At 37.5% G+C, this 8397-nt stretch overlaps 1 pseudogene; it reads left to right on the forward strand.

Annotated features, from left to right (window-relative positions):
- The first annotated feature begins 6593 nt into the window (after window positions 1–6593).
- Window positions 6594–6941, forward strand: LOC138153722 (small ribosomal subunit protein bS21m pseudogene; annotated as a pseudogene).
- The last annotated feature ends 1456 nt before the right edge of the window (window positions 6942–8397 follow it).

Raw genomic sequence — 8397 nt, forward strand, 5'->3', positions numbered from 1 at the left:
AAGGAAGGAAGGAAGGAAGGAAGGAAGGAAGGAAGGAAGGAAGGAAGAAAGGAAGGAAAAATCTAGGGAAATAAGAGGGATGGAGGAATGGGTTTGAAATGGCATAAGACAGTACTGTCAGATACTTCACAGGAGAATGATGTTTTATAGTGATGAAAGTAATCACTGGACCTGAATGAAAACTCCCCCCTAATCAAAGAGGGGCATGTTTCAAAATGGGTTTCAAGTGAGAATGTAGACCTCACTGGATCAGGAACCACATTTTCCAAGAAACATTAATTTTACAGGGGCTGGGACAGACACAGGATCCACGAGAGAGGCAAAATTTATAAGTTGGGAGAGTCTTGGTGAAACTAGGAGTTTCACAGGCTCAGCTTCTGCAGTCATTTGGCAGCAAGAGCTACACTTGTACGCTTGGAAGAAGCAAAGAAACAAAGAAAATATAAAATTAAATTGTGAGGAATAGAATCCAGGGAACATATGAACAGAGAAAGATGCAAGACAAAATCACGGGGAAAGCATCAAGCAGTAGTTTGTTAAATAAGAAAAAAAATTACTAATTTTAGTTAGAAACTTTCTTTGGCTGCAATTACTTTTCACTGAAACTAGTTGTTGATTCAAAGTCAAACGTCTGTAGTGTTAAAATTATTCATGATATGAAAAAAATCACCCAAGTCTCTTAGTTATATAAATATGTATGGGGAGATATAAGATGTTTGTATGCACAATAGGATGGTAATGTCTAAAGCTTGTTCTCCTAGTGATCTCCCATAACCACCTACTGCTAAGTCATTTTGTAATAATATGATGGATGAAAATGTATCAGAGCTGAAACACCAACTAGATTTACTAAAGCTATTTCTCTAGATACAAAGTAAAAGCAGAGGTTGTCTTTAAAAGAAGGTTGGCTCCTCTCTCCCCCTCCTTCCTCTGCAAAGGACTTCTCTCTCAGCAATGCTTCTAACAAACTCCAGAGTACCCAGGGAAGGCTATGAGCATGGGGAGGGGGCTGGAAAACAGGCTAAAGGAGGTATAGTTGAAGGAATCAGATGTGTTTAGCCTGGAGACCAAGGGGCATCATTCTAACTGCCTTCAACTGTTTGAAGGGTTTTCTTTTACAATATGGAACAGGTGTGTTCTATATTGTTCCAGAGGGTAGAACTAGGTAGGATCAGTGGGTTAATGTTAAAAGGAAACAGATCTAAGCTCAACATCAGACAGAACTTTCTAACACCTGGAGTTGTGTAACAATGGAATAGGCTGCTTCTCTCTTATGACCTGCTCAGAGTTCCTTACCCACACAGTGGGCCAGCTAGGTGACCCAGTTGATAAAGTGGCAGACCTGAAGTCAGGAACACTGGGATCTTTGTTCAGTGCAATGACCAACCATACAGAGGACTGCTGACAATCTATGTTATCCACTACCTTACCAAGAGTTGATGGATTCAAAATGAAGAATGAGAAAGATTTTTTTTTGAGGTAGACAATGTGAATTTTCTTTGCCTTATAACACAATTTGTTAAAATGATTTTATTTTTTTTTCTTTTTTAAGGAGGTAGTCTGAAAAAGAGAAAATAAATTGTTGATCAAAAATAAATTAAAATTTAAAAATAAAAATAAATTTTCTTTACTCTTCACAGTAAGACTATGGGAGTTATAGAGTGAAAGGAGTGGAATTCTCCTTTGAGAAATGAAAAAAAAGAGGATCTGAGAATCTAAATAGTTTATCTAAAATCATAGCACAGGTGGTCCAGTGGATAGAGCCAGGCCAGGCCTGGAGTCAGGAAGACCAGAGTTCAAATCTGGCCTCAAACACTTATTAATTGAGTGAGCCTAGGAAAGTCACTTCACTAATTTCTTCACCTGTAAAATGAATTAGAGAAGAAAATGTCAAACCACTGCAGTATCTTTGCTAAGAAAACCCCAAATAGGGTCACAAAGGATGGATATGGCTGAAAATGAAACAACAACAAAAGCTCAGGTCTCAACTCTCAGGAGACTCACCTCCAAGGACAACTTTTGGAACAAGACAAAGAAATGGCAGAATCGTCCTGTTATCTATGAAGCACCATACTGATCTCTCAATAAACATAAAAATCTTGTCAAACAGCATGGCTTGTCCATGAGGTTTGTTACTTCCTCAGCAAACCTAGCTGAAAGTGTCTTATCTACTCCCCCTAACACAGCTTTCCTGATACTACTTATAATCTGTAATGAACTGAACTGTCTTCACAACTAATAGGAGTCCTAATTTTCATTTGAAGACAATGGGGACAGGATTCTCAAGAACCTTTGGAATGGCCACATTGCACCCCTATCCCCAGGGTTAAGAGCAACTCACATACACTTCTAGGCTGACAGGTTAGAAAGAAGGTCTGAGGCAATTTCATTTCCTCTTTACCATCCTGCCCATAGACACACCAAGTTATGAGCACAGTCAAAGGTAGCAAACAAACACGATCTTTGGTTCTCCCATACACTGCCAGGGCGGAAATGTAATTAGTAAAAAATGCTAGGCGAGAGCATTGTGCGACCAGAACTATTCAATCAGAAAGTGCTGATTGAACATATAGAGACACAATCAAAGCCTTTATTTAAATAGGGGTTACAGTCCTAATAAAACACAAAGGGAAGTAGGGGCATAGGCCTCCTCGACAGGTAATGAAAGAAAAAATTAAACTCATCCAATTACATCTGGGGAAAAATCCATTACCTATAACAGAGAGAGGACTGCCCCAGGAAAATTCAGATGCAAAACTAATAATGAAGGCGCACTGTCCTTTCAACAGATTCTAAATGAGCTCTAATTTTCTTATATCCACCATTCCCAAACTATATAAATTTCAACTAAGCAGAAAAAAGTGACATGCTAGCACAATTGTTATTCCAAACAGGCACAGCTGCTTGCTCACCTTAATTAGACCTAATCCCAAAAGGGAACCAATCTTTCCTTATTTTCTTCTATGAGCTCACCTGATTTCCCTCAACTTTTCTTTTCTAATAGATTTTGCTCTAACCTTTCAGCAATTGTCGTTTTAGTAACTCTGTGGGGAAAAGCAATTGCCTCAGGTTCCCCAGGTCCCAAAAGGACTCAAGGCCCCTAAACCATGCAGAGATGGGGACACTGTACACAGAAGGAAGGACAGGGCTGACTTAGAAAAGATCCCCTCTGGCCACCTGCACTCATCTTGGCAGGGTCAATCCAGTTTCCAATCCTTGGAAGGAAGAGAAAAAGAGGGGAAAAAAAATGAATCACCAGCTGTTTACTTGGTGGTTGATTTTCTTTGTTGTTGTGTTTGTTAGATTGTTTTCATTCTTTTTACTTTTCTGGAATGGCTTTAAATTAAAAGAATTTCTCTATTGCATCCTAAATATTGTCACCTCTTTAAAGGGTGAAGTACCTTGTAACTATGTTGTTACATTCAGCCATATTGATGTCTGGATCTGTTGATTCTGAGAGGGTATGGGGCATTTATGATAATTTTGGATAATATGATAGCTTAGCACAGTGCCTGGAACATGATAGGCATTTAATAAATGTTAATTGATTGATCAGTTGACTGATGAAAGGATTTAGTGTTATAAAGGACAAAAGATATCACATAGTCTAACCCCTCCTTTACCTTTACTAGGTGCACAATATTATGGATAGAGAGCTTGAACTGGAGTCAGAGAATCTGGGATCACACCCCACCTCAGGCTACATGACCGTAGTCAAGTGATTTACCTTATAAGATCCCCAGTTTCCTAATGTGTAAAATGCAGATATTGATATTGTTACTACCTATCTCATAAATTTGTTCTTCTTTTATTCTTTGTTTGATCTCTTTAAGGAATGCGATTTAGTAATGGTATTGGTTGGTCAAAAATCATAGTTTTTTGGTTTTGTGTGTGGTGAAAGGTTTAGGTGTGTGGTGAAAGTTTAGAGTAGTTTTAATTTGAAACATTCTAATTTTGAGTGATTTTGAGCATTTAACATAGCATATGATTCAACCTATAACTTGGATTTCTTCCTCTGAAAACCCTCTCATGTTTTGTTAAGAAATACTTTTCTCAGGGGCGGCTGGGTGGCACAGTGAATAGAGCACCAGCCCTAGAGCTAGGAGGACCTGAGTTCAAATCTGACCTAAGACACTTAACACACACACACACACACACACACACACACACACACACACACACAGACACACACACCCCTAGCCTTGTGACCATGGGCAAGTCACTTAATCCCAATTGCCCTCTAAAAAAAGGCAAAAAAAAAAGAATACTTTTCTCTTGATGATAGGCCAGTGAGCTGTTCATGATACCATTCGAATCCATCATTATTGTTGTTGTTGATGTTGTTATTGGCATTCTATAAATAAATGCAAGGGCCTCATTGCTTAACACTATAAAGTGTCTGCCTAGCAGGCAGGAGATACTGGGTACAAATACCAGTTAGGCCTGCTTATTTTCTTAAGCATTTAGGACAGGTAGGTGATACAGTGGATAGAGCACTGGGCCTGGAGTCAGGCTGTTAAAATTGGGCTTTAAGAGCTATGTGACCCAGGGCAAGGTCTCACCCTGTTTGCCTCAGTTTCCTTATCTGTAAAATGAGTGGGAAAAGAAAATGGCAAATCATCACTCTAGTATCTTTGCCAAGAAAACCCACAAAAAGGGGGTTACAAAGAGTCAAATACACCTGAAATGACTGAACAACAACAATAATAAATGACAAAAATAAATGATGAATTATCTCAAATTCAAGAAGCATTTATGGAGCAATGACTGTTCTCAGCAATTTACTAAAGGTCATATAATGTAGAAAAAGCTACCCTAAAGAGGCTTGCAGTCTTGCTTGGGGAACTAGTTATAGATTAAGAATAAAAGTTAACAGTTTTTAATCAAGTGTTGAACTATATGGTTCAGATTTTAGGAGGATATTTTTTCCTTTGTGAACAACAATAAAAAGTATTTATCGATTTTAACTGTCTAGAGTTGTGAATGTAGCATGTTATAAATAAGCAAGGAGGGGCTCATGGGAAGCATAGTGTTTCTCTTTTCATTACTTATTTTTAATAATTTATCTACTTATTTAATTTTTATTATGTATTTTATTTTTAATTTATAAAATAAAACAAGCATTTCCATAACATAATTTTTTTCAATGATCAGGATTCTTGTTTTTTAATATAAAGAAACCAATAAACATTTATTAACAATATACTATATTCCAGGAATTTTGCTAGGCATTGGGGATATAAATATGAAAAAAGAAAAAGCAGCTTCTCCCCTCAGGAAGCTTACAGTCTAATGGGGGAAGACAAAACACAAAATGAAACTTACTTATTATTCACCATAGATGAAATTCCCTTTCTGCCTCCATATATTTGCATAAATAATGCTGAATATAAGGACCGTACATTCTCCTCAACCCTGCCTCCAAGAATGCCTAGTTTCCTTCACACTACCACTCAGGGGACATTATCCACAGTCATACTTTCTGGATCCCTCAGTTAGCAGCATTCTGTTGTCCTGGAAATATCTTTGTATTGCTTTGTATAAACTTTTTATTTCCTTGATTTATGCCAGTCCTCAATGATAAGTAATGGGATTAGTCTGTCTAGGTGATCTCTGAGGTCCATTCCCAGTCTACATCTATGATCTGATTAGAATATAAATTGCTTCAGCAAAGGGATAGTTTAGCTTTTATCTTTGGCTCTCTAGTGCCTAGAACAGTTCCTGACACATAATAAGTGTTATTTCCTTCCTTTCCTTCCACCTATACAAAGGATGAATTTGATAGGGGAGAGACTTTGGCATTCATAAGAGGAAGGAAGATCAATATAAATTGAAGTGGTCAGGAGACCTTTCTTGAAAGTCCAAAGCACTTTCTTGAAAGTCTCCTCACTCCTGAGATTCAGGACTACCTGTGCAAGAGTATGGAGGCAGCAGAAAAAAAAATAGCATTTATGGTGAGCAATAAGTAAGCAACTACATACGTGCATGTACACATGTATTATATATGCATATAACATATTTGTACTATATATACCTGTATATGGGTATATGCATATTCATATGCATGTATGCACATACATATATATTTTGACATATGGAGTACTTTTTACTAATATTTTAACCTAATAGAAACATAAATGCATGTATTTGTATATTTGCTATTTTTTTAGAAAAAAATATTGAGGGCAGAATTAAATCTCATTCAAGCCAAGGTGAAAAAAAATTCTGCACAAGAATTAACCATCCATCCTAAACATCGATGTAAGCCTAAACTTCTTATATCAATTTGCATCTGATCACTCATCTGCTTGAAATATTCCAGTGGCTCCCCATTCACCAAAGAATGAAGCTCACACTCATTAGTTTGGTATTCAAGATCTTCTACAGTGAAACCCCAATCTACATGGCCTTGTTTCTAATTAGGACCCTGAATGATGTTTCTGATTCAACCAATGTGCTCTACTTACATCAACTCACATAATTTCTTGCACTCATTAGGCTCTCTTTCCCTTCCCTCCACCTATCTTTCTAGCCATATTTGATATTTCAGAGTTTCTGCTTTCTGGTTTCTGCTTTCTGCTTCTCATAGGCTGGAGTGGGAAGTCGTCACCTCATGCTCCCCACACACACCCTTCATTGCTTCAGTTGAAAACTCCTCATATAAGGACAACTTTATCCCAAGGTCATGGCAAATCACTTGAAGTTCATTGTCAGGACTGTGATGGAAGGGAATGTGGAAGGTGCATACAGGACTGTGAACAGAATTCTTACTGTGGATGGGCCATTGATGACATCAAAAAGCAGAGACACTATGAGAAGCCATGTTGCCAATGATAGAGAGGAGCTCTGAGACTTGTTGTCGCATCTACAACATGAAAATGGCACAAAAAATTAACTTCTGGATGCATGTGAATCAGATAAATCCTCGGCAGAGCTGTTGAATCCATGGGGATAGAGACCCAGGGTGAAAATTCCCTAATAAGGCAATAGCTATGACTCTACAGGTTTCTTCTAAGAAACTAAAAACTGGGGATTTGCTTCCTTTTTCCGGCTCTGGTTTCTCTTTCCATCTTTTCAATTCCAATATATTCAGATACATATATACATGCATGCATGCATACCAAGTATTCATACACACTTACCTCCCTACCAGTGAATGATATCATTAAATGTTCCTCCTTGCCACCATGTCTTCTTGATGAATGGAAAACCCCACAAGACTATGTCTTTGCCATTCTGAAGAAACTGGGGGACAGAGATTTCAAAATTGAATGAGTAGAATATAACACTTTTATTCCATTCCTTGACCCCTAATAGTTCCCAGAAAGGAAAACTAAGGACTACAGATAGAAAGGTCCCCTAGTACTTATTGAAAAGTCATCTCTTTTCTTTCCTGAATAATTTCCTAAATTAAAGAAGGGTAAGGCTCATGTGATTTTAATAAATTCTACTTCTGAAGTACACCCCACCAAAAAATTTCAATGTTATTCCTACCTCTTTCATGAGAATTTTCTGGAACCACACTTTTCTATGTAGAATCTCTCTTCTAGGAACTTCAACTAGCTCATGCTTCATCCCCATCTATATCCAGGTACAACTTGTGTAGCTTATCCTCTTGTCACTTTGTGTGTACTGTATCCTCTTGCTTCACAATATATTTTTTTTCACCTTTCTACTGCTTACTCAGGAAACAATAAGCAATTTAATATTACAATTAACACTGGGAAAGTCATGGCAATCTACTGATCTAAAGTTTCATTCACAATGCATGTGACAGACTAAACCAGAGCTCTTTTTGCTGGTCACCTCTCCCTGAAAAATACTATATTCCCCTAATAGAATATAAATATTTTAAAGTAGAAAATGCCTCATTTTAATGAATTTTCACTGGTTTATTTTTGTTAATAAATGTGTATGTGTGCATGTGTGCGTGCATGTGTGTGTGTGTGTGTGTGTGTGTGTGTGTGTGTGTGTGTGATGTGGGTAGAAAAAAGTAAAGGGAGGAAGGAGGGATAAAAGTAGCCAGGGGAAGAAAAATTATCTCACTTCCTTTCTATAGCTCTCCCCAATTTCTCATGACTCATGTAGCACAAATCCTGTCTAACACCTTACCAACTGATACATAGTTCATTCCATTATCAACCCAGAATATGCTTTCAACAAGTAGTAAGAAGAAATGTCATTCATAAAGAAAAATTAACAATAAAATTCAGGACAGTGCAATTAAAAATTATATGCGAGTACCTTAATTTTCACCCTATTTGCTGCATTTGAGGGAAGTTGTCATGAAAGGAAAAGAAACGGGTGCTTTGATGAAAACAGCTACACCCAGATGCCTCCTCGACATCTGTTTTTACAAAAGCAAAGTCACACTTGGGCAAATGCCTCCATTGCATT

Source organism: Petaurus breviceps, unplaced genomic scaffold, assembly GCF_028583685.1.
Source record: "Petaurus breviceps papuanus isolate PSGF00001 unplaced genomic scaffold, PetGlider_PUasm1.0 151, whole genome shotgun sequence".
NCBI lineage: Eukaryota > Metazoa > Chordata > Mammalia > Diprotodontia > Petauridae > Petaurus > Petaurus breviceps.